Source organism: Bubalus kerabau, chromosome 9 (genome assembly GCF_029407905.1).
Source record: "Bubalus kerabau isolate K-KA32 ecotype Philippines breed swamp buffalo chromosome 9, PCC_UOA_SB_1v2, whole genome shotgun sequence".
Classification (NCBI taxonomy): domain Eukaryota; kingdom Metazoa; phylum Chordata; class Mammalia; order Artiodactyla; family Bovidae; genus Bubalus; species Bubalus kerabau.
Window position 1 is genome coordinate 105,139,066 of NC_073632.1, and position 27,373 is coordinate 105,166,438.

The window sequence follows — 27,373 nt, forward strand, 5'->3', positions numbered from 1 at the left end:
GATGTTCAAGCTGAATTTAGAAAAGGGAGAGAAACCAGAGATTAAATTGCCAACATCCACTGGATCATCGGAAAAGCAAGAGAGTTCCAGAAAAAAACATCTACTTCTGCTTTATTGACTATACTAAAGCCTTTGACAGTGTGGATCACAATAAACTGTGGAAAATTCTTAAAGAGACAGGAATACCAGACCACCTTACCTGCCTCCTGAGAAATCTGTATGCAGCTCAGGAAGCAACAGTTAGAACCGGACATGGAACAATGGACTGGTTCCAAATTGGGAAAGGAGTACGTCAAGACTGCATATTGTCACCCTGTTTATTTAACTTATATGCAGAGTACATCATCCAAAATGCTGGGCTGGATAAAGCACAGTTGGAATCATGATTGCTGGGAGAAATGTCAATAACCTCAGATATGCAGATGACACCATACTTACAGCAGAAAGTGAAGAGGAACTAAAAGCCTCTTGATGAAAGTGAAAGAGGAGAGTGAAAAAGCTGGCTTAAAACTCAATATTCAAGAAACTAAGATCATTGCATCCGGTCCCATCGCTTCATGGCAAATAGATGAGGAAACAATGGAAACAGTGACAGACTTTACTTTCTTGGGCTCCAAAATCAGTACAGATGGTGACTGCAGCCATGAAATCAAAAGATCCTTGCTCCTTGGAAGAAAAGCTATGACAAACCTAGACAGCATACTGAAAAGCAGAGATGTTACTTTGCTGACAAAGGTCCATATAAGTCAAAGCTATAGTTTTTCCAGTAGTCATGTATGGATGTGAGAGTTGGACCATAAGGAAAGCTGAAGACCAAAGAATTGATGCTTCTGAACTGTGGTGTTGGAGAAGTCTTTTGAGAGTCCCTTGGACGGCAAGGAGATCAAACTAATCCATCCTAAAGGAAATCAGTCCTGAATATTCATTGAAACAACTGATGCTGGAGCTCGAATATTTGGCCACCTGATGTGAAGAACTGACTCATTAGACAAGACCCTGATGGTGGGAAAGATTGAAGGCAGGAGAAGGGGATGACAGAGGATGAGATGGTTGGATGGCATCACCAACTCAATGGACATGAGTTTGTGCAAGCCTTGGGAGCTAGTGATGGACAGGAAAGCCTGCCGTGCTGCAGTCCATGGGGTCGCAACGAGTCAGAGGTTGGTAGATGCAAACTGTCTTGTACAGGATGGATAAACGAGGTCCTCCTGTACAGCACAGGGAACTAGATTCAATATCCTGTGATAAACCAAAATGGGAAAGAACATAAAAAAGCACGTATGTACATGTATAACTGAACCACCTCACGCTGCAGTAGAAATGAACTCAGCATTGTGAATCAACTATCCTGCCGTAAGATAAATTGAAAAGAAATGAGTTGAACATACAGTAAAGATGAACCTTTTTCTAACCTCGTGGAGGAGAAATAAAAACTGGCATTGACAAGACTCAGACCCTCATCACTTTGGTGCCCTGTGAATAAACCAGTTATTTCCCTGACCTCAGAGAGCCTTACAATAAAGAGCTGAGGACACAGCTATGGCCAGACAAGATGGACTACGTAAAGGATAAGCAGATACAAGCTGTGTCTGCATCACCAAGGGAGCGGATTGGGGTGGGCAATGTGAACACGGAGCTGGTTACTATCGCAGACAGACACATGCTTGGGTCCCCAGCAAATCATAGCACCTCCATTTTTTTTTCCCTTAAATCTGCTCTTCAATATTTCCGAATAAACTGAAAACCAATAAAAATAAAAGCCTTTAAAATTAAAGATTTGTGAGACTTCCCTGGTGGTCCACTGGCTAAGACTTCAAGCTCCCAAAGCTGGGGGCCCAGGTTTGATTCCTGGCCTGGGAACCAGATCCCCCATGCCAGAACTAAAAGATCCCGCATGCCACAACGAAGACCCAGTGCAGCCAAATAAATTAATCAGTAAAAATATGTATAAAAATAAACATTAAATGAAATAAAGGCTTACAGCAAGTTCCAAACTTTGTTGGAAATTTCCTTACACTTATAATTTTCATGTTCAATATGTATTGCAGGAAGGGTTACAACTTTAACCTTTCCAGTACTGAGAAGCTCTAACCTTTAAGCAGGCCCCCATATGGACACACAACCGCACGTGGTCTGTGGGTGGCCAGGTCAGGACACCGTGGGGATGCCCCCAAACAGACACAACCAAGCACAGCCTCTGGCATCGTTTTCCAGGAAAGATGAGAATATGGCCCAAATCCCTCCACTCCATCTGGCCTAGCCCGCCTGGTCTGTCTGGGTCACCAGCTTCAGCAGGAGCAGTAACTCTTCATCACGTACATGCCGAAACACTGCCCACGGCCGCATGAGCAGGGCTTGCTACCAGCAGAGGTCCCCAGTCTCAGACATACAGCCAAACTGCCAGCTCTAGGGAAGCCCCAAGCACCAGAGAGAGGCCGTCTCAGAAAGCCAAGCAGCTGTGACGTGACAGCAGCCAGAGCTTGAAAACCAGGTCACAAAACCACGAGGGCATGGGAAGCTATGGTGCAGTCGCTAAATCGTGTCCGACTCGTGGGACCCCATGGACTGTAACCCATCAGGCTCCTCTGTCCATGGGATTCTCCAGGCAAGAATACTGGAGTGGGTTGCCATTTCCTTCTCCAGGGGAATCTTCCTAACCTAGGGATCGAACCCATGTCTCCTGCATTGCAGGTGGCCTCCTGACTGTTGAACCACCAGGGAAGCCCACGGGAAGCTATGCATGGCAGTTAAAGGTGCAAATGCAAGTCAAGGGTATTAAATGTCCGGGCAGGTACTCTGCACTGGGACATGACCACTGGACTAGGGCTCTCCTTGGGAACCCAGAAATGCTGACTCTGCCAGTGACCAAAGAAATAAATGCGGAAGTGGAGGCAGCAGGATTGAGTCAGGGGGCTGAGTCTGACCCCTGAGCATCTATCTTTGTGTCCGTATCACCTCGGTGACTTGGCCTCTAGAAATCTCACCTCCCTCCTCTGTTAACGGGAGAATCTGGCAGACACACTGAACCCACACGAGTGGTGGGAGACTTCAAAGACATAAGGACATGCAGGGGTTCTCCTGGGGGTGCTTAGGTACCTGCAGCCACTCTTGATGTTATGGCTCAGAAAATGGGAAATGGGGCCACTCAGCCAGGTGCCCTCAACTGGAACGCTTCTGATTTATGGAAGTCCACACAGCCTTCATACCCTGGGTCCTTACCAGGGAGTAGGGTTGGGAAGAAGCACCCTGCTGACTCTGTCGTGACCAGCAGAGCTCTCTGCAGGTGGGGCCTCAGAAGAGCTAACTTGAAGGAGGGGAAGTCAACAAAAAGAAAGAAAAGAAATCTTGGCCTTCTTTTTCTTCTGCATCATAGACACTAGCAAACGGGCTCTTTCTCTCAGCGGGCCCCTCTCCATTGTCGTTAAGCACACTTGACCCTCGAATTCTTGGAGACCGTGTTGTTGCCCACCCTCATGCTCTGGTAGGGAGGGTGGGGTGGTGGGTGATTGAAAAGGCTGGATTTTAAATCTTCCATTTCTCTGATTTTCATAGAGGGATGTCGATGAGCCCAGGCAATTCCTCTGACTTGATTCATGCATAATGGACCCGAAGTGAGACTTACTAGAAAACAAATGCACTTAGACGCTTTCCTGACATGAATCATTTATTGAAGTCAGAATTGCTGGCTGTGAGCGCCCAAAATAAGTTGACTTACAGTATCCTTGTTTCTCAATAGATCTGAAATACGACCACAGAATATTGAAGTACTCAGCGGTGAATGATGCTTTTGGGGTCATTATGGACTGGTTGTTCCTCGAAAAGTTTCATTAATAACAGCAGTGATAGAACACAGAGCAGGGCCCTGTCTCTCTCCTCTTCTTTTTCTACATTCTTGAGTCACAAAGCTCAGGAGCAGAGGATGAGCAGAGAAAGCAGTGACTTTCTTTCCAGCGTCTGTTAAGCAGCATCTGGACAGGTTTTCTGGGATTCAGGCAAGCATTCATTCATCCACTAACAACTTAATTCATTCATTAGATCATCTGTCCACCAAGCTATCCATTCATCCATACATCAAAAATTCACTGCTTCATATTTATTGTTATGGCTTTGTTTACATCACTGCATTAGACTTCTGAAAGCAAGCACAACGGATTCTTACAGAGCCCTGCTCCATGTTTTATGTGGGTCAGTATCATGGTGACTGCAGCCATGAAATTAAAAGATGCTTGCTCCTTGGAAGAAAAGCTATGACCAACCTAGACAGCATATTAAAAAGCAGAGACATTACTTTGCCAACAAAGGTCTGTCTAGTCACAGCTATGGTTTTTCCAGTAGTCATGTATGGATATGAGTTGGACTCTAAAGAAAGCTGAGCACCAAAGAATTGATGCTTTTGAACTGTGTGTTGGAGGAGACTCTTGAGAGTCCCTTGGACTGCAAGGAGATCCAACCAGTCCATTCTAAAGGAGATCAGTCCTGGGTGTTCTTTGGAAGGACTGATGCTGAAGCTGAAACTCCAAAACTTTGGCCACCTGATGCGAAGAACTGACTCATTGGAAATGACACTGATGCTGGGAAAGACTGAAGGCAGGAGAAGGGGATGAGAGAGGATGAGATGGTTGGATGGCATCACTGACTCGATGGACATGAGTTTGAGTAGGCTCCAGGAGTTGGTGACGGACAGGCAAGCCTGGTGTGCTACAGTCCATGGGGTCGAAAAGAGTCAGACATGACTGAGCAACTAAACTGACTGAACAGGTTAAATAAACTAAAGCACTTACTGAGTAATTATTTCTAGGCCTTGGATGAATCCCCACTCTTGCACTTCTTACAAAATAAACAGATGCTTAGTAGATGTTGGTTCAACCAAAATCTCTAGATGATCTAATTTGATTTAGTCTCCATACCAATAACCCTGAATTGTCAAAAACAATGTACCAAAGGATAGCAGGAATGAGAAAGTCCTATGTTTCTTTCCCATTACCATAAGAGTAGAGCCGATGACCCAACAATTTATTCTCCCTACAGAAGCCATGCAGATAAACCCACAGAATTACTTTCTAAACCATTATATCCTATAACCAAGCATAGAATCCTCTTCTTCTAAAACACTGAAATTGCATGAAGCAATGTACCAAATTGACAAGAAAATAACTAAAATGAAAGCAAATTACCTACTTAAACCCCAGCAGGGGAGTTCAGATGTTGGTTGAGAAGAGTTGACTCTTTTTAAGCAAAGAATCTTCTATTAAAATAAAATCTGATAAAACTAAAGGAAATTACTCTCACTGAGTAAGCCACTTAAGTCATGAAATTTTTTAAAGGCAATTTCTCCCATTATAACAGTAATTCACATTCATTATAAAAAAATCTGTAGTTCTAAAAGGTAAAAACTTTACCACCTATAACAGCTATTGACATTTTGGGTTTCCTTTCTTCTAGTCCTTGGTGAATGCACTGGCCTTTTTTCTCTGCTAGATAAAACCGCTGCAGAGGCTTTTGGTTTTTAAATATAGCTGAGGTCTTAACATTAAATCAATTTTATATGCCCTTTTATTAACCTTCAGTGAGATCATTTTCAATGTCCTTATCACAATACAAATAATCTAGTAGCTGCACTGGACATATCATAATTGTTAATTTATCACCTCATTGTTGTTTTATTTACTGTTCTTTTGTCTTTTTATTAGTAAGTAACAAAGAAAGCTGGGCGTCAAAGAATTGATGCTTTTGAACGGTGTTGGAGAAGACTCTTGAGGGTCCCTTGGACTGCAAGGAGATCAAACCAGTCAATGATAAAAAAAAGTCAGTCCTGAGTATTCATTGGAAGGACTGATGCTGAAGCTGAAGCTCCAATACTTTGGCCACTTGATGCAAAGAAATGACTCATTGGAAAAGACCCTGTAGCTGGGAAAGATTGAAGGTGGGAGGAGAAGGGGACAACAGAGGATGAGATGGTTGGATGGCATCACGGATTCAATGGACATGAGTTTGAGCAAACTCCGGGAGTTGGTGATGGACAGGGAGGCCTGCCGTGCTGCAGTCCACGGGGTCGCAAAGAGTCAAACACGACTGAGAGACAGAACTGAACTGAATGAACATACCAATTATTTAACAGCAAGTCCAGTTATAAAGTTTTTTTTCCCCTGAATTTTGGATAATTTCTTTAGAATAAATTCCTAAACACAGGATTTCCGGGCTTAAGGAACAAACATCTAATGGCATCTGGTGAATTTTGCCAAATTGATTTCCAAAAAGTTTATAGTTATTTATGTTCTTATCAACAATTTACAAAAGTACCCATTCCACCACGTTTGTCAACAATAAGAATTCTCATTTAAAAGCAACAAAAACCAGACTAACATTTCATGCTTTAAAAGTTATGTTTCACCGTTTTAATGTGTATTTTGGGGGCCACAAGTGAAGTGGATTTTTTGTTCATCTATCTCTTGCATGTTGAGTTGCACGAGCTCGTCATATATTAAACAGAACACACATCTTACCCCTTTCATGTAGAGTGACCAATTTTCCAGTCCAAAAGGTCAAAGGTCAAAGCAATTCACTGACTCTTTGAGATCCCAGGCTCTGTAGCCCCCCAGGCTCCTCTGTCCATGGAGTTCTCCAGGCAAGAATACTGGAGCGGTTGCCATTCCCTTCTCCAGGGGATCTTGTCAACCCAGGGACTGAACCTGAGTCTCCCACATTGCAGACAGATTCTTTACCATCTGAGTCACCAGGGAAGCCCAGTATTTTGGCTTATTAGAGCCTTAAATTATTATGGAGTAAGAACTGTGATTTCTTTCAGAAAGTTTAAGCTTAGAAAGGCCTTCCTTCCACCCTTAATTCTTGTCCTGCAGAGAACTGACACACATTTGCTTGTTTCACCTCATTTTTCCACGATTAATTTTATATCTTTTAGCTCTTAGACCTGACGTTTATTTCTGGCTATGATGCTCCGTTAGAATCTAAATGGGCTTATTTTCAAATCCTGAGTGAGCTGTATCCGAGGCATTTACTGAAAGATCCTTCCCTCCTTCATTAATTTACACTACAATTTCACACATTAAATACCATAAACAGAAGAAATGAACCGTAGGGATCAATACACTAACCGTTCGTTTAACACATGAAGCACTGGCAGTGAGCAGCCCCACCCCTCGGGCAGGAGCGACGAAGCTCTGAGCGTTCTTCCTCCCCTTGCGGCTTGCGTTCCTGCCCACCTAACAGTTCCTCCCTTTGTTCTTATCACTTAGCCGCTCAGCCGTGTCCAACTCTTTGTGGCCCCATCAACTGTAGCCCACCAGGCTCCTCTGTCCAAGGGATTTCCCAGGTAAGAATACTGGAGTGGGTTGCCATTTCCATCACTTCATCTCTTAGAGACAGTAAAACATTACGTTGCACGACAGATCAGCGTTCCCCGAGCACTGGTTAAATATCTGTAGGAAATCAGGAAGCCAGACCTTAGAACTCCATTCACGCCAACGTAATCTCAGATGGGAATGAGGGAAACCAAGCTGGACATGGAAGCCACTTCCTGGGCTGTACTCTTCCCATTCGAAGACCAGATGGTTCTTGATACTTCTACGGGGACTACTAGCTCTCATGCTGTACCAGCCTACCCATGGGAGGGTTTGTGCAGGAGAAAAAAGAAAAGCAGACAGGAAAAGTACTTCAGAGTTTTAAAAGGGGTTCCTCACCAACAAGTGACTGGGGAATGGAAGTCAGAGCAGGGAGGACGCTTAGGCTGCCTTCACTGTGCATCTTGGGGCTTCCCTGGTGGCTCAGACAATAAAAAACCTGCCTGCAATGCTGGAGACTCGGGTTCAATCCTTGGTCAGGAACATCCCCTGGAGGAGGGCATGGCAACTCAAATCCAGTATCCTTGCCTGGAGAATCCCATGGACAGAGGAGCCTGGCGGGCTACAGTCCGTGGGGTTGCAAAGGGTCAGACACGACGAATAACTTGACACTTCACTTTCATGGTGCATCTCAGGAACCCAGAGCAAGAATTCCACAAGAAAACAGAAACGGACTCACAGACTTAGAGAAGGAGCTTATGGTTGCCCAAGGGAAGGATGGACAACAGGACAGTTAGGGAGCTTGGGATGGACGTGTACACACTGCTATATTTAAAATGGATCAACAACAAGGACCTATTGTGTAGCACAGAGAACTCTGCTCAATGTTAAGTGGTGGGGAGGGGAGTTCGGGGGAGAGCGGATGCATGTACATGTATGGCTGAGTCCCTTCGCTCTTCGCCTGAAACTGTCAGAACATTGTTTGCTAATCGGCTCTACCCCAATACAAAATAAAAAGTATAAAAAATCAAAAGAGAATTTCACAGGAATAGAGAGGATGGCAAAGCCTTACGAGGCCCCTGAAACACTTTCTGCTAAGGGACCAACAGCCTAGAACACAGGGATACTGCAGGAAGCCCAGGACACAGTGGGGACTGAGTTCTGGAAACAGGGATGAAGAGAATCCTTTCCAACCCAGAGGTATGTTTGGTATTTTTGGCAATAGTATATAAAAGCTCCAATTGCAAATTCCCTAACTCCTCAATGGATTGTTTGTGTGCTAGCTAAACCAGACTTGAACTTCTCTGCTTTTAGGTTCTGAGTGCCTCCAGTATCACAGACCAAATATATCATAAGTGAACTAGAAATAATTGCGACCCCATGGACTATACAGTCCATGGAATTCTCCAGGCCAGAACACTGGAGTGGGCAGCCTTTCCCTTCTCAAGGGGATCTTCCCAACCCAGGGATCGAACCCAGGTCTCCCATGCTGCAAGCGGATTCTTCACCAGCTGAGCCACAAGGGAAGCCCAGAAATAATTATGAACAATTACAAATGAATAATAGAAAATAATTATAAGATATTAACAGGAAGCCCCAGGAGTTACTACTTCCAAAAATTATTTCTGAAAAAAATTAATTGGAACAGGAAGTCTTGGGAGGGTCAGGACAAACAATGAGGGAAGTATATTTAATGACGAAAAGGTTTTTACAATATACAGAGTCAGTTAAAACATGCACCCTATGACATAAATTGTAAAGCCAAAACCCCCAGTGCATCTCTGTGCTTCAGAAGTATAGTAGTTGGTTGATAAGTCAAACATTTTTCTAATATCAGAAATATTTCAAATACACAAAACATTTTACTACATTGATATTTAGCCACATTTACTTCACTTTTTTAGGAAATAAGACATAGATATTGAAGCCACCTCTGCCATTTGAGCTTGAAATGAGTGTTTCCATCAGTGTTCTTATTCTTTTACTGTATATGAATTACAACATATAAATTTTGTGTTGTAAAGATGTATGGGATTTCCTTTCTATACTCAACACTTCAGTTTTTAAAATGTTATGCATCCAGTTTAGTCATTTTAATTGTGCAAGAATATTCTTTTGTACACCTACACATGGAAAATTAATCTATTACCACAGGGATGGACATTCAGGTCTTTTCAGTTGTTTTCTCTAACACAGTGCGTGAGTGAGCGCTGGGATTGGAACTGCTGCGTCATTCTGATGCGACTGACATCCTTGAACTTCGCTGTGTGTATGTGTTAGTCACTCGGTCGTGTCCGACTCTGTGACCCCATGGACTGTGGCCCACCAGGCTCCTCTGTCCATGGAATTCTCCAGGCAAGAATACTGGAGTGGGTTGCCATTCCCTCCTCCAGGGAATCTTCCCGACCCAGGGATCAAACCCAGGTTTTCTGCATTATAGGCAGATTCTTTACCATCTGAGCCATCAGGGAAGCCCCTCAGTTTCATTGCTGCTGCTGCTGCTGCTGCTAAGTCACTTCAGTCGTGTCCGACTCTGTGCAACCCCATAGACGGCAGCCCACCAGGCTCTGCCGTTCCTGGGATTCTTTAGGTATTAACAAATATTAACAAATTTCTTTTCAAAATGGTTGGACAAATAACATTCTGGGAAAATGTTTGGGGCTAGAGAGAATGGGAAATAAGACTTCTGCTTTATGCTTTCCTGTATATTCCAACTATTCAACCAACAGTATTAACCACTTGGGTAAGATATTAAAGTTAAAAAAAAAGCTCAAATTTTTATGCTACATTTTCAGATTACTTAAGCATGTTGACACAAACTGCTTGATACAGCCCTCTGACATTGCTCTCTGATTTCTTAGTGTACCCATTTTACACATAAGGAATGGAGGCTCAGGAGAGCTGTATGACTTGTTTTGTTTGGTCAGTAAACTGCCCCATACCTTCTCTGAGCCTCAGTTTCCTCTTTATCTCTTCCACCGGCCTACCCCACAAATCTACTGGGAGTGGAAAATAAGACCGCTGACTTAAAGTACCAAAAAACTTTCAAGTGATTTATAAATATATATAATCCACTGGCTATTTTTTCACAATTGTGTTCTTTACATCTCTGTCCCTCTTCTGTACCTAGTAAGAAATAACTAAGTATCTAGGAATATGGGGGAAAGTACTTTCTTACAAAACCTCAGGTACCATTTCAACTGGCCCTTCCCAAGGAAAGAAGTATGCATTAGTCAGTGGTTTATGGCTAGGAGACTAACCAACTCCCTGATCCTCGGTCTGAGCTTTATTCTGATCGGCACTTAACTCTGAAAGATGAGGAAATAGTGGCTCAAATGACAGAACAGAAAATGGCTTCAGAACTAAAAGCAAGTGCTTTCTGGTCTCGGACAACACTCTGCAGACAGTTTCCTAGTTTCTAAGAAAGCAAACCCTGGCAGAGCAGAGAGCTCGGGAAACACAACAGCGGGACTCAAAGAGCTAGCGCCCGAGAACTGTTGAGGAAAAGGCAGAAACTGCTGCACGCACGCAGCGAACCATCTGCACTGTCTGAGGGCAGGACGGGGCCAGCTGCCCTGCCCAGCAATTACATTTTCCAAAATACCCCATGCAAGCGCTAGGACGTGAGCGGAGCCCTTGGGACAGTCACTTCTTCATTCCTTTCCTGTGCTATTTCACAGATCAAGTTTTCGTGCAGTAATTCCATGGTAACAATTTGACGTGGATCTGAATACCAAAGGGACTGGGTATTCAAAAATCTGAGATATCTATGCAAAGTAGTATGCTTCCTTAGCTTCAGAGAAAACTTGAGGAAGTGAAGGGAAAACACCCAGCTCTAGTTCCTCAGATGTTAAACTGATCTGCCATAGGACCCAGAAATTCCACTCATAGGTAAAAGCAAGCAATCAAACCAGGGTCTCCTGCATTGCAGGCAGATTCTTTACCAGCTGAGCCACCAGGGAAGCCCAATGAAAACGTTAAGTCCCCGGAAAAAAAACCTCCAGTAACCATCAACTGACACACAGATAAACAAGAGATTGACCTGTGGCTCCTCCACAATGAAATAGTGTTGTTGTTTAAGCTGAGTCCCACTCTTCCGCGACCCCACAGACTGTAGCCACCAGGCTCCTCTATCCATGGGATTCTCCAGGCAAGAACACTGGAGTGGGTTGCCATTTCCTCCTCCAGGGGATCTTTCCCACCCAGGGATCGAACCTGTGTCTCCTGCACTGGTATGAGGATTCTTTACCACTGAGCCACCTGGGAAGTCCACAATATTATTCAGTTACAGAGAAAAGAATAACTATTGATACATGCTACAACACGGATGAACTTCAAAACCATTACACTAAATGAAAGAGAAGGCCTTATACATTGTGTGAGTTTGTTTACATGAAATATCCAGAAAAGGCAAATTTACAGAGACAAAAAGTAGCCTAATGACTATCCAGGGCTGGAAGGGCACAGGGGCATAGGGAATGCCCATGGCAAAGGGGTTTTTTCTGAGATGACGAAAGTGTTCTAAAAGTAGATGGTGGTGAGGGTTGCACAACTCTGAGTATCTCACAATATATTACAAGCCACTGAATCATACACTTAAAATGGATAACTTTTATGGCATGTGAATTACCACCATTGTTTAAAAACACAGGACAAACCCCTGGCCCTACAGAAGACAGCACCTAAGCACAGTCAGCTTTCAGTCCACATGCAATGTACATACACATGTCCCAGCACTGTTTGAATGAAGGGCCAAAATGGGGCCGGGGGAAGGTCTAGCCTGCAGGAAAAAGGCACTTCCCCTTCAGTAGGGAAAGATGGCCCTGTTGGCTGATGCCACAGTGCCAGTCCGAGTGCTGCTGGGGTGTAAAGGGGGTCCTCCTACACTGGTGTGATCTTTGTGAGCCTGGGCCACAAATGAGGGAGGTGGGACCTCACCTCAGATCCTGAGTGTAGTCTGTGGGAAAGACTGGAAGCTGTTTATCACCCCAGCATTGTCCAGGAACCTCAAAGAGCAGAAGGAATGCACTCCCAGACGCACTCAGTCAACTATTGCCACAACTGAGGCTTTGGCTTAAGAGCCAGAGGAAAGTAGAGCAGTAGAGCAAAGGTGTTTTCCCCTTCTGGCAGGGCTGCTCTGAATACCTGAGGCTGAAGACTGCCTCTATTCATTACCGATGCCACCCACTCAAGTCGGGCTCAACTAAGACTCGAGCTCATGTTCGGTTGTGTCCGACTCTTTGTGACCCCATGGACTGTAGCCCCCCAGGCTCCTCCTTCCATGGAATTCTCCAGGCAAGAATACTGGAGGGGGTTGCCATTTCCTTCTCCAGGAGGTCGTCCCAAGCCAGGGATCCAACCTGTTGTCTCCTGCATTGGCAGGCAGATTCTTTACCATTGAGCCCACCAGGGAAGCCTACACTCAAGTCAGGAGTAGGCGATATATGCTCTAGCAGAATCACTGCGATGAAACTCAGATGAAATTTCGGGGTTCCGATATGCAGAAGAAATACCACTAGAGCCACAAATCAGCTGCCCTGCAATGCCAACCACAGGCTTCCCTGGTGGCTCAGACGGTAAAGAATCTGGCTGCAATGTGGGAGATCTGGTTTGACCCTTGGGTCAGGAAGATCCCCTGGAGAAGGCAATGGCAACCCACTCCAGTATTCTTGCCTGGAAAATTCCATGGACAGAGGAGCCTGGCAGGCTACAGTCCATGCAGTTGAAAAGACTCGGACAAGATGGAGCAACTAACACTGTCTACACTTTCTCAACTTTCAGGTTGTGATTGTTTTTTATGTCAAGCCCTTGCTAAGGAGATCTGTGTATCCCACCCCCCACCCCCATCCCCCAATGGAAAATGGAACTTATTTCTAACTCCTGCTTTGGATCAGGAATAAAAATAGTAAACTTAAATTTAGATGAAGGCTAAAAACAATCCAAATGCCTATTACCAGGTGGACAAGTGAACAATCCCAGGTGAGCAAATGAACAAGACATGGTCTAGCTGTACAACAGAACAGTGATCAGCGGAGCAGAAGTGTGCCACTGACCAACAAAACGTGGGGATAGACCTCAAAGCACTAAGCCTCGGGGATGGCAGCCACTCCCCACGAAGTGTCCACATCTCTTAGCCCCTTTCTTAGAGGGTGCCTCTCACTCCAGGAACAAATATTTACTGAGGTACCATCCTCCGGGAGTGGAGGCACAAAGTAGCCCAAGGAACTTTCTATGCCACGGGAAAAAACAACAAGAAAATTTAAATTGTAAGGTGGAAGGGCAGCAGCTACTCTCCTGGGAGGCACCGTGTGTCTTCAGGATAAAAAGCCAGATGAGGGTACCTGGTGCCTGGGCAGGGGCGGGGAGGGGAGGCTGGGTCAGGACAGCCTTTGCACAGAAGGGCCTGCTTCAGTGAGTGTCCGCCATACCCAGCTCCTGGAACTTTCTGGACAGTTCCCATTCATGCTTCTGAGTTCCTGCATCTTCCATCCCATCTGCTTGATTGATGCCCTCCCCCTGCCTCCCTTCCCACTGCTGGCTGGACAAGTGTGTGTGCATCTTTCAAAATCTGCCCTAGCCCGTACCATCCTGCTTCTCTCACACAACTGGTGAGATGCATCCGACCATCCCTTCTACACTCGCTGCTAGGTTCACCATTAGAGAACTTAAAACCATGGTGTGCTCGTGAGTACTCAATGGCCTGAGTTAACGAAGTGAAAGGCTCAGCACAGTACCGAGGCCACTATGTAACATCAGCAAACGACACTTCCCTCCTGGTGTGTCTGCCTTCCCACAAGCCTGAATTCCTTAGGCACTAAAGCAATTCTCATTTGGTACCCACAGAGTCTGGCAGGGACCTGGCCATGACAGGTGTTTAATAAATATTCTTAATATGAACGACTTGCACAGTCAGTCACACCCAGCATGCTGCTGAATAAAAATGCCCAGCTTAGGGCATATTTGTGATCTGACTACAGTGTCAGGGGACTACAGCTGCTTTCCTGCACCCAGATCATCATCAGCAAAGCAAGCAGGCAGGTGGGGTAGTTTACTTTCCCTAAGTCCAGCTAAAACTGCACCAGGATCAAGCTATATTTGATGTGGGAAAACTCAGTAATTTAACTCCACCTCTTCTAGAAATATATGTTGGTCAGAGATAACAGAAACTTCTAGACTCTTCCTACCATAACTTTCCACCACACCATTAAAGTAAAATCCAAGAATGTCAGGAAAAACAAAATCAGGGATAAGGAGGTTCTCTGCCATTGGCTCCATCTTCTTTATGTCCTTTATCTATAATTGTGAAGGAGGCTGGCCGCTTCGCACTGCCTTGTTACAACAGGTGGCCTTGAACCCACTGAGCATCCTAGGGGCTCCACAGTATAAAGGCAGCAGTCTGCACACCTGAGCAGCGGTTCACGAGCCAAGAGCTGGTGTGCCTTCACAGGCTGTTCAATCCTGGGCAAAGTACTTAACCTCAGTGTCTTCACTTGTAAAATGGAGACAAGTAATATTTCCTACCTCATGGGGTTGTGGTAAGGATTAGCTGTTTCTAGAACCCTGACTGGTACATGGTAATCTGAAAGGTAGCTACCATTGTCATCAACATTACCATCATCATCACCACCAACACCATCAAAATCATAATCACCATCACCATCATCATGAAGAACACCATCATCATCATCACCATCATCAACACCATCATCACCATCACTGCCTTCATCACCATCATCGCCATCATCATCACCATCATCATCACTGCCTTCATCACCATCATCACCACTATCATCAACATCACCATCATCACCATCATCACCGCCATCATCATCACCATCATTGCCTTCATCACCATCATCACCACTATCATCATCACTGTCATCATCGCCATCATCAGCATCATCACCATCATCAACACCATCATCATTATTACGATCATCATCACCATCACCCTCATCGGCATCGTCAACATCACCATCGTCATCACCATCATTGCCTTCATCAGCATCATCACCATCACCATCACCGCCTCCATCACCATCATCATCGTCACTATCATCGTCACCATCGTCACCATCACCCTCATCCGCATCGTCAACATCACCATCGTCATCACCATCATTGCCTTCATCACCATCGTCACCATCACCATCACCGCCTCCATCACCATCATCATCGTCACTATCATCATCACCATCATCACCATCACCCTCAACGGCATCATCACCGTCATCGTCACCATCACCACCACCACTGCCATCATCATGATTACTGTCATCATCACCATAACCACGGCCTGTGTCCAGACTCCAGCTTCCCTTCTGCCCATCACTTTCCTGCTGGTCACGCTTCTCTCATCAGTGGCCCAGTTCTCCCCAAGTATTTCTAGAAACATCTAGAAAATTTAAGAACAAAAGCAAGGAAGCAGAAGGTTGATCATCTGATTCACGTGGGCCGAGGTGGAGCCCACAGCTGAGACTCTGCCACCGAGACCTGAGTCTGCAGCCCTTCGGCCAAGGCAGCCGAGTTCTCCTTTCACAGGATCCACAGCTGGTCCTCTGACTGCAGCGAAGCTCCAGCATCAGCGCAGGTCACCAAGGCCTCCGCCCGTAGCTCCACTTCAGCTCGCCCCCCTGGCTTTGATCAGCCCCCTCCTCCTCCTGTCTTAACGTCACGCTTGGAAGACCTGCCACTTCAGGTCTTCCTGAAGAGTGCCACTTCAGGAAGGAGGGCCAGACCAGAAGCAGGCCACTGGACCCCCCACCCCTACCCCACACAGCAATCCCCTCACCCGAATCAGCCAGAGACCTGTTCTCAGTGAAAGAACTTTCTGGAAAGCAAAGATGTCCAACTAGAATTGCCAAAAGATAAAACTGATCCCTGCATCAGGAAGATCCCCTGGAAGAGGGCACGACCACGCACTCCAGTACTCTTGCCCGGCGAATCCAATGGACAGAGGAGCCTGGTGGGCTATGGTTATGGTCCATAGAGTCGCAAAGAGTCAGACACAACAGAAGCAACTTAGCGTGCATGCGTGACAGAACTTTTGTTTTGGTGACGGTCTTTCCAGCATCACCAGGACTCTCCAGGCTTCATAAGTGAAATACATGGGGGACGAACAGACCATGGGCTGCTGTTCATCAGCGAGTCTCAACCAGCAATCATCTTTTTAGTTCATTCTCCGTTTCTTTCCCTACCGTGACGATTACTGCTTTTCCATCATTTACCCAGGAAAACAGATAACCAAGCTTGTTAAGCCAGTCATTTCGGCATTTGCGTGTTAAGTAGGTTCCGGGTAAAATCAGATTAAGCCTAATGAAGCGCACAGGCTTTTGACAACAACGTTTCTCACTCTGTACTTTAGATCTAGAGCTGCTTTCCTCGTGGTTGAGTCTGTCCCCAACTGGATATGTATCCATCTCTTCAATGGAATGTAATTCAGCAGACTTGTCAGTTTAACTTGAATTAGATAAACTCCCTGTGCTCAGAGAGCTGCTTTTCTCCACATTCCCCCCAGAATGCCAATCCCGTCATCTGTGTCACACAAACATTCCAGCAGATGATAGTACTTCTAAGCCAAAGACCCTGGGTGTATGTGTGTGTGTGTGTGTGTGTGTCTGTTAGTCAGTCAGTCCTGCCTCTTTGCAACCCCATGGACTGGAGCCCCCCAGGCCTCTCTGTCCAGGGAATTTTCCAAGCAAGAATACTGGAGTGGGTTGCCATGCCCTTCTCCAGGGGATCTTCCCGACCCAGAGACTGAACCCAGGTCTCCCGCATCACAGGCAGTTTTTTACTGTCTGAGCCACTAGGGAAGCCCAAAGCACCTCGATAATTTGACAGCATTATTTCTATTTTCAAATGATTACTAGGAAATGTTGGGTTAAGTGACACTTCATATCTGTGCTTAATAACCTGGTTTTAGAGAGGGCATAGTGGGACTTCCTTGGTGGTCCAGCGGCTAAGACTCCCACACTCTCAGTGCAGGGGGCCCAGGTTCCAACCCTGGTCAGGGAACTAGATTCTGAATGCCACAACTAAGAGTACACATACCTCAACTATTGGCACAGCCAAATAAACATTTTAAAAAATGAAAAAGTAAAAAGGGTACACACACACACACACACAAATAAAAGAAGTCCACCCTTCTTCTGTATTATTCTCTAATACATTAAAAAAAAAAAACACTTTTTGCCTGGGCAAAAAATCCATCCACAGCTGCTTAGATTTTTCTCCTCCAATGTCTTATTGTAAAGGGGAAAAAAAAAAAGAAAAGAGTTCTCTACTGGGGGGTGGTGAGGTACTGAGTTCTTTCCATGTCTTACAATGAGGTCTACCCAGGGTTCTCATTTCACACAGCAGGTCTGGGTGAGGTTATTCTCCAATCTCCCTGGAGAATATGAGACCATTTGAGTGGCAGGTACCTTTATGACAGCTAAAAAGTCGGACATGACTGAGTGACTGAACTGGACTGAACTGTTAGTACCTGAACTGGCAAATTTCACCTGCCCAACTGCTGAGATTTTAAAATATAATCCTATGAAAAAAGGCTTGATGAGAATAGGAGGATAATTAGGGTTAGTGTGTGTGTGTGTGTGTGTGTGTGTGTGTGTGTTCCATCGTGTCTGACCCTTGGTGGCGCTATGAACAGTAGCCCACCAGGCTCCTCTGTCCATGGCATTTCCCAGACAAGAATACTAGAGCGGGTGGCCATTTCTTTCTCCAGGGGATCTTCCCAATCCAGGATTGAACCCGTGTCTCCTGCGTCTCCCACAATGGCAGGCAGATTCTTTACCACTGTGTCACCTGGGAAGACCCATAACTTAGATCAGATCAGATCAGATCAATCACTCAGTTGTGTCCAACTCTTTGCGACCCCATGAATCGCAGCACACCAGGCCTCCCTGTCCATCACCAACTCCACAGTTCACCCAGACTCATGTCCATCGAGTCAGTGATGCCATCCAGCCATCTCATCCTGTGTCGTCCCCTTCTCCTCTTACCCCCAATCCCTCCCAGCATCACAGTCTTTTCCAATGAGTCAACTCTTTGCATGAGGTGGCCAAAGTACTGGAGTTTCAGCTTTAGCATCATTCCTTCCAAAGAAATCCCAGGGTTGATCTCCTTCAGAATGGGCTGGTTGGATCTCCTTGCAGTCCAAGGGACTCTCAAGAGTCTTCTCCAACACCACAGTTCAAAAGCATCAATTCTTCAGCGTTCAGCCTTCTTCACAGTCCAACTCTCACATCCATACGTGACCACAGGAAAAACCATAGCCTTGACTAGACGAACCTTTTTTGGCAAAGTAATGTCTCTGCTTTTTAATATGCTATCTAAGTTGGTCATAACTTTCCTTCCAAGGAGGTAAGCGTTTTTTAATTTCATGGCTGCAGTCACCATCTACAGTGACTTTGGAGCCCAGAAAAATAAAGTCTGACACTGTTTCCACTGTTTCCCCATCTATTTCCCATGAAGTGATGGGACCAGATACCATGATCTTCGTTTTCTGAATGTTGAGCTTTAAGCCAACTTTTTCACTCTCCTCCTTCACTTTCATCACGAGGCTTTTGTGTTCCTCTTCACTTTCTGCCGTAAGGGTGGTGTCATCTGCATATCTGAGGTTATTGATATTTCTCCCGGCAATCTTGATTCCAGTTTGTGTTTCTTCCAGTCCAGCGTTTCTCATGATGTACTCTGCATAGAATTAAATAAACAGGGTGACAATATACAGCCTTGACGTACTCCTTTTCCTATTTGGAACCAGTCTCTTGTTCCATGTCCAGTTCTAACTGTTGCTTCCTGACCTGCATACAGGTTTCTCAAGAGGCAGATCAGGTGGTCTGGCATTCCCATCTCTTTCAGAATTTTCCACAGTTTATTGTGATCCACACAGCCAAAGGCTTTGGCATAGTCAATAAAGCAGAAATAGATGTTTTTCTGGAACTCTCTTGCTTTTTTGATGATCCAGCGGATGTTGGCAATTTGATCTCTGGTTCCTCTGCCTTTTCTAAAACCTGCTTGAACATCAGGAAGTTCACGGTTCACATATTGCTGAAGCCTGGCTTGGAGAATTTTGAGCATTACTTTACTAGCGTGTGAGATGAGTGCAATTGTGCGGTAGTTTGAGCATTCTTTGGCATTGCCTTTCTTTGGGATTGGAATGAAAACTGACCTTTTCCAGTCCTGTGGCCACTGCTGAGTTTTGCAAATTTTCTGGCATAATGAGTGCAGCACTTTCACAGCATCATCTTTCAGGATTTGGAATAGCTCAACTGGAATTCTATCACCTCCACTAGCTTTGTTTGTAGTGATGCTTTCTAAGGCCCACTTGACTTCACATCCCAGGATGTCTGGCTCTAGATCAGTGATCACACCATCATGATTATCTGGGTCGTGAAGATCTTTTTTGTACAGTTCTTCTGTGTATTCTTGCCACCTCTTCTTAATATCTTCTGCTTCTGTTAGGTCCATACCATTTCTGTCCTTTATCGAGCCCATCTTTGCATGAAATGTTCCTTTGGTATCTCTGATTTTCTTGAAGAGATCCCTAGTCTTTCCCATTGTTGTTTTCCTCTATTTCTTTGCATTGATGGCTGAGGAAGGCTTTCTTATCTCTTCTTGCTATCCTTTGGAACTCTGCATTCAGATGTTTATATCTTTGCTTTGCTTTTCGCTTCTCTTCTTTTCACAGCTATTTGTAAGGCCTCCCCAGACAGCCATTTTGCTTTTTTGCATTTCTTTTCCACGGGGATGGTCTTGATCCCTGTCTCCTGTACAATGTCACGAACCTCATTCCATAGTTCATCAGGCACTCTATCAATCAGATCTAGGCCCTTAAATCTATTTCTCACTTCCACTGTATAATTATAAGGGATTTGATTTAGTTCACACCTGAATGGTCTAGTGGTTTTCCCTACTTTGTTCAATTTCAGTCTGAATTTGGCAATAAGGAGTTCATGGTCTGAGCCACAGTCAGCTCCTGGTCTTGTTTTTGCTGACTGTATAGAGCTTCTCCATCTTTGGCTGCAAAGAATATAATCAATCTGATTTCAGTGTTGACCATCTGGTGATGTCCATGTGTAGAGTCTTCTCTTGTGTTGTTGGAAGAGGGTGTTTGTTATGACCAGTGGCATAAACTGGCAAACTCTTTTTTTTCTTGGCAAAACTCTATTAGTCTTTGCCCTGCTTCATTCTGTACTCCAAGGCCAAATTTGCCTGTTACTCCAGGTGTTTCTTGACTTTCTACTTTTGCATTCCAGTCCCCTATAATGAAAAGGAGGAGCTATCCCAGGTCAGGAAGGGTGGCGGTGAGGAGATACCCCTCATCCAAGGTAAGGAGTAATGGCTGCACTTTGCTGGAGCAGCCGTGAGGAGATACCCACGCCCATAACTTACTATAATACCACAAAATGGTGATAAGATAACAGATACTAGCCAGCAGTAAGAGTTGATTCCTTATCCAAGAGATAGCCGAGGTACTGGGAGAAGAGAGATCCGAAAGAAAAAAGTAGGGCCAGGCTCCTCCAGAGAAGAGACTATTCCAGTAACAAGGGAGGGAGGAGCCACAGGGTGATCAGAGACAAAGGGAAAGACCCAAGCACACTTCCATCAGCCCGCCTGTCTGCAGCAGACAAACACAGAGGAGAAAACAGTCAGGAGGGCAACTTCTTGGGCAGGACTCAGGCCGGCCACATCCCACCCTGTCCCCAAGACTCAGCACTGGGGGCAGGAGGGAGGGGAAGAAACTCATCCAGCTCAGCTTTCCTCTCAAAAATGTCCACAAGGCTTCCCTGGTGGTGCAGTGGATAAGAGTCCGCCTGCCAATCCAGGGGACATAGGTTCAGTCCCTGGTCTGGGAAGATCCCACATTGCACGGGGCAACTAAGTCTGTGCTCCACGACTACTGATGCCCATGTGCCTAGAGCCTGTGCTCTCAACAACAGAAGCCAGCGCGGTGAGAAGCCCGAGCACGGCAACAGAGTAGCCCCCGCTCACCACAACCAGAGAAACCGTGAAGACCCACAGCAGCCACCAGCAGTCAGTTCAGTCGCTCAGTTGTGTCCGAATCTTTGCGACCCCATGAACCGCAGCACGCCAGGCCTCCCTGTCCATCACCAGCTCCCGGAGCTTACTCAAACTCATGTCCATCGAGTCGGTGATGCCATCCAGCCATCTCATCCCTTGTCGTCCCCTTTTCCTCCCGTCTTCAATCTTTCCCAACATCAGGGTCTTTTCCAATGAGTCAGTTCTTCCCATCAGGTGGCCAAAGTATTGGAGTTTCAGCTTCAGCTTCAGCATCAGTCCTTCCAACGAATATTCAGGACTGATTTCCTTTAGGGTGGACTGGTTGGAAATACATTAATAACAACCAAAAAAATACCCCACCTCTATCTTCTTTAGAAAAAAACAAAAATATGTCCACAGAAATACTCCCTTCAGCAGAGGAAACTAACTCTGAAGGGTCTGGGAGTAATGGTCTAATGCCATCCAAACAACCCGGCCTGAAAAGTCTTCATTTTGTCTTTAAAAAGTTTACATAAATTTTGCGTTAGGTCATGGCATGTCCATGTTTGTTTCCTTTCTTAAATCTCCATTCCCTGGGACCTTCTAGCAACACGGATGCTTGAGTGAGTTGGACTGCGTTTGCCCAGCAGCTGGCACAGGACACAGATGGCCAGGATGTGGCGGCTGAAGAATCTGCATCTTCCCTGGATTCCTCCAGGACGAGACCAAGAAATGGGAGCCCAGGATGTGCCAGCCCACTTCCCACTGCCAGGGCACAGCACAGACCCAGACAGCCCCTGGTTTCAAGGAGCCCAGGGCCTCACAGAGAGTAAGCAGGTGCTGCAGCTGGGGCCAGACCTGGGCTCTGTGATCTAGCCCTGCCCCCCACTTATGCCATACCACCCACCGTGATCCTAAAGAGTCCCCAGGACCCAGCAGAGAGCACCTAGAGAAGGGGGCAGATGGTTTCCAGACTCTCACTAATGAAACGTTCCTGGGGACTTTGACAAGGGCAGGACACTTTGACTGCCAGGATAATCCTCTCCCTGCCCAGAGGCAGGCAGGGTTAGGTCACGTGGTTATTAGGGGGTAAAATTAGGCTATTAGAAAAAATTAGGACGGCTCAAGGCCTGCCCAGCATCCACAGGACACAGCAAACTCCTCGCTTTGCAAAGCACACATTCGAGAAGGTCCATCTCCTTTGGGGAGTCAGCTGGAGGGAAGCTTTTGAAACCAGACTGTCCTAAAAGACAAATCACAGTTTCAGCCTTTTCAGAACACAGAAGGAGGGGAAGAAAGAGGGAAGGATGTGCCAACCTGGCTAAAATTGGAACCAATATAAATAATTAAAATAATCAGGCACATCTGAAATATCTCTGTGCTCCTGGCTCTTTTTCCCCTAAACATTAGCCCTCTTATGCCCCTAGAAACATTTCCCTTAAATGTTAGCCCTCTTATTCCTCTAGAAATGGAGGTCAGATAATGATCTCAGTGACCTGAGATTATATTGTCTTCATTATATTGTTCAGTCTCTAGTAACTTCTTAAATTTCCTCATGATTTGGGAAGTGAAGAGGAATTTCTGCACATCATGATGCTGTGAAAACCCTTTCCCCACAAAAAAGATCCAGGAAACTTGGGGGGAAAGAATCCATTACACAGGTAAACGTGATACTTTTATAATTATTTGTACATCAAAAGTCACAGTGTTTGCTCTACCAACAGGGATTCCTGGCTCTGTGACTCAGGAAAACGAGTTAACCAATCTGTGCCTCGATTTCAAGTCGGACCAGAGACGAGTTCACAATCCACGAGACTGGATAAAGGATGAAATGGGATCAGGCGGGCGGAGCACACAGCACTCAACCAAGGACGTGGATATTATTAAGGCGCATAAATGACTACATTAGAAGGCAAAATAGAAGAGGCCTTCGAGAAGAGCATTCCAGGAAAGGTTTCCTATTGCGTTTGCCATCTCAGAGTGTCAAAGGCCCTTGTGGAGCCCTATACCCACAGGGGTGGAGCCCCACACCAAGATCAGAGGACAACACTCTCTGGAACTGACAAAGCCCCATAGCAACAGCTCTCTGCGTAACCCTTTGCAAAACCCTGGGGCTCCGTGTCCCACCATTCGGAGCCCAGCTCCTTCTAATCCCCTAGCCAGGCCTGGCCTCCACCTGGGGCCTGAGCGGGCCCTCCCTGACTGCTCCCGCCCAGATCAGTTCACAGGGTCTGAGGGACGTGGCGACCCCACCTCGCAGTCCACACGCTACCCCACACGGAACGCTCCTCTCATGACAGGTCACTTCTGATTCACAACCTGCCTCCTGCAAGTGGAGCACCCAAGCACTAGCACCCCACTCACCAGACCTGATGGAGGGGTTCTAGACTTCTCCAGGAAGCATTCCTGAGGCCCCAGGATGGGGGGGGAGGTGGTCAGGGGCTCCCCTTTCTGGGTTCCCACCCTCCCGCCAGCGTGTTAACAACGACCTACTTGGCTTTCTGTCTTGTCCTCCAGGCAGTGACCCTGTCTCGCGCCTCTCGGCACCCGCAGCCCCCCGCCCACAGCAGGCTGGACACGTGGATTCAGGACAATTCTGGAGTTGCCTGGGGTGCGGGAGTAAGACGTCCCCCCAACTCTCGTCCATCTTTCTGGTCCCGGAGGGGAGGAGGGAGAAGGGCAGACACAAGGGACATGGCAGTGCCTGGATACCTCGTGAGCCCCAGGCATGGGGCTGGGGAGCTGGCCTTACCTGAAGCAGGGCAGGTCTGGGAAGGGCAGGAACGGTGGTCTCCAATCCAGGGGGAGGCCAGAGACCAAAGACTAGAAGGACGGAAGGGGTTTGAAATACCCACCGCCACTGAGGGTGCTCAGAGAGCAGGGATTGCTAGAGAGACCAGGGCGTGGAGCATCTGAAGGCCCAGGAAATGAGGCAAAAGGGCAGATCTCAGCAGAGGTGAACTCACTTATGCTGAGCAGCTCAAAATTCTTTCTACAGAACGTTAATCCATCCCACACAGAGTTCAGGCCACCCAGCCCAGGGCTGTGTGTTAGTCACTAAGGTCGCTATTTGGAAGCCCATGGACTGTCACCCTCCAGGGAGCTCTGTGGGATTTCCCAGTACTGGCGTAGGTTGCCCTTTCCTTCTCTAGGGGATCTTCCTGAAACAGGGATTGAACCCAGGTCTCCTGTATTGCAGGAAGATTCTTTATCTTCTGAACCACCAGGGAAGCCCTAGGATCTCCCTACACAGAGTTCTGAGAAGTGCTATCGGCGCCCCCAGCCCCACCCAGCTGCCTCCCGGCAGCCTGGGATTGCAAGCTGACTCTGCTGGTTGTGTCAAAGACAGTAAACCTGGACTACTTCCAGCTACTCGGCTGCCTTTTACTTGGCGTGCATGTGCACTCAGTCATGTCTGACTCTTGCGACCCCAAGGACTGTAGCCCGCCAGGCTCCTCCGCCCATGGGATTCTCCAGGCAAGAATACTGGAGTGGGTTGCCATTTCCTCCCCCAGGGGATCATCCCAACCAAGGGATGAAACCCATGTCTCCTGCATTGGCAGGCGAATTCTGCCACCAGGGAAGCCTTTCACTATTCTATTATTATTTTCCAATTCACATCTGTTAATTTCAGTGAATGAATTGCACCTTTGTTTGGACTCATCTTGGTAAACCTGGGAAGTACAGGTTAGCCCGGAGGGGCAGGAATGCTTGGACTGGGAAGTCAACCATGTGGGTCAAATGTGGGAATTTCCTAAAGCAGTGGTTCTTAACTGCAGGTGCCTTCGCCCCTCCAGGGGACATCTGTTAAAGTCTGGGGCATTTCCGGCTGTCACAGCTAGGAAAGGGGCAGCAGCTAGAGGGTGGAGGCCAGCAACGCTGCTGAACATCCTACAAGGCACAGGTTGGCCCAAAACGTCAACAGTGCTGAGACGAAGTGTATGTGTTCAGTTATTAAGTCATGTCCAACTCTTTGTGACCCCACGGACTGCAGCGGGCCAGGCCTCCCCGTCCTTCATTGTCTCCCAGACTTTGCTCAAACTCATGTTCATTGAGTTGGTGACTTTTGCCTCTTTTTGCTGCAATGAAGAACTCAACCTGGGAGGACCTGGCTGGAAGGCATCAGATTAGGCAAGTCTGATCCCAGGTCTCTTGTGCCCACCTCTTTCTCTAGGCGACGGCACCCACTCAGTCGGTACTAGAAACTTTGATGAGGAGCCCCCAGTGCCGTCACAAGGCTAGAACTGCTACCGCAGGCAGGGAGCTAGGTATGAGCAGAGAAACAGGGGCAGGGGCCAGGTGGCAGGAAATCATGCATCTTGTAAACAGCAGCGGTCCATAAGCAGACAGAGGAAAGCAGAAACCTTCAGACTGATAAGAAACCACACATTTTCGGTGATAAGGGTCCCAGTAGCAGGCAAAGAAAGGTGGGGAGAGGCCAGAATATCTTGAGCCCAAAAACATTTTGTTCAGTGTGGTATTATAATAAGAGAGCCTTCCGATAAGAACTAGTCGAACACCAAGGCCACGACACTTCTGATCACACGGGAATAAAATCCCTCCTCCCCTCTGGAAAATGGAGCTGGGATGAAAAAGCAAGGCAGTTGGCCCCTAAACTCTTTCCCCAGTGACTTCCACCCCTTCATGTGAACACCCCTCATAACCCGCTTCCCAAAGACACCCGCTGTAGCAGCTCCTCACCGGTCAGCTCTCAGAGGGAGAGTGGATCCTCATTAAAATAAACTCTCCCTTTCCTCTCTTAACCTCCCTGCTTTGTCTCTGAATTCCTTCACAACAAAGAGCGAGCCTCAAATTCACTGGCAATGGAACTGCAATGAATTGCCTATAACATAACAGCATCTGAAAAGAGGTAAGAGAAACCCAAGTATGACGGTAGGTGTTGCAAGAGGGCATCAGAGGGCAGACACACTGAAACCATAATCACAGAAAACTAGTCAATCTAACCACACTAGGACCACAACCTTGTCTAACTCAATGAAACTAAGCCATGCCCTGTGGGGCCACCCAAGACGGACGGGTCATGGTGGAGAGGTCTGACATAATGCGGTCCACTGGAGAAGGGAATGGCAAACCACTTCAGTATTCTTGCCTCGAGAACCCCATGAACAGTATGAAAAGGCAAAATGATAGGATACTGAAAGAGGAACTCCCCAGGTCAGTAGGTGCCCAATATGCTACTGGAGATCAGTGGAGAAATAACTCCAGAAAGAATGAAGGGATGGAGCCAAAGCAAAAAGAATACCCAGCTGTGGATGTGTCTGGTGATAGAAGCAAGGTCCGATTCTGTAAAGAGCAATATTGCATTGGAACCTGGAATGTCAGGTCCATGAATCAAGGCAAATTGGAAGTGGTCAAAAAGGAGATGGCAAGCGTGAACGTCGACATTCTAGGAATCAGAGAACTAAAATGGACTGGAATGGGTGAATTTAACTCAGATGACCATTATATCTACTACTGTGGGGAGGAATCCCTTAGAAGAAATGGAGTAGCCATCATGATCAAAAGAGTCCAAAATGCAGTACTTGGATGCAATCTCAAAAATGACAGAATGATCTCTGTTCATTTCCAAGGCAAACCATTCAATACCACGGTAATCCAAGGCTATGCCCCAACCAGTAACACTGAAGAAGCTGAAGTTGAACGGTTCTATGAAGGCCTACAAGACCTTTTAGAACTAAATTCAAAAAAGATTTCATTATAGGGGACTGGAATGCAAAAGTAGGAAGTCAAGAAACACCTGGAGTAACAGGCAAATTTGGCCTTGGAATACGGAATGAAGCAGGGCAAAGGCTAATAGAGTTTTGCTAAGAGAATGCACTGGTCATAGCAAACACCCTCTTCCAACAACACAAGAGAAGACTCTACACATGGACATCACCAGATGGTCAACACCGAAATCAGATTGATTATATTCTTTGCAGCCAAAGATGGAGAAGCTCTATACAGTCAGCAAAAACAAGACCAGGAGCTGACTGTGGCTCAGACCATGAACTCCTTATTGCCAAATTCAGACTGAAATTGAAGAAAGTAGGGAAAACCACTAGACCATTCAG

At 46.4% G+C, this 27,373-nt stretch overlaps 1 protein-coding gene across 3 annotated transcripts in view; it reads right to left on the bottom strand.

The window, feature by feature from the left end:
• The window catches only part of AGPAT4 (1-acylglycerol-3-phosphate O-acyltransferase 4), a 152,217-nt gene that overhangs the window by 93,925 nt on the left and 30,919 nt on the right, over positions 1-27,373 (bottom strand). The window contains exon 1 of one of the 3 annotated variants that reach the window (XM_055536150.1): positions 24,052-24,273. The exons of the other annotated variants lie outside the window; for them this stretch is intronic. The gene's annotated coding sequence lies outside the window, so the exon portion shown is untranslated. Of the gene's footprint in view, positions 1-24,051; positions 24,274-27,373 lie in introns of those variants that run through there. 3 annotated transcript variants of the gene reach the window in all.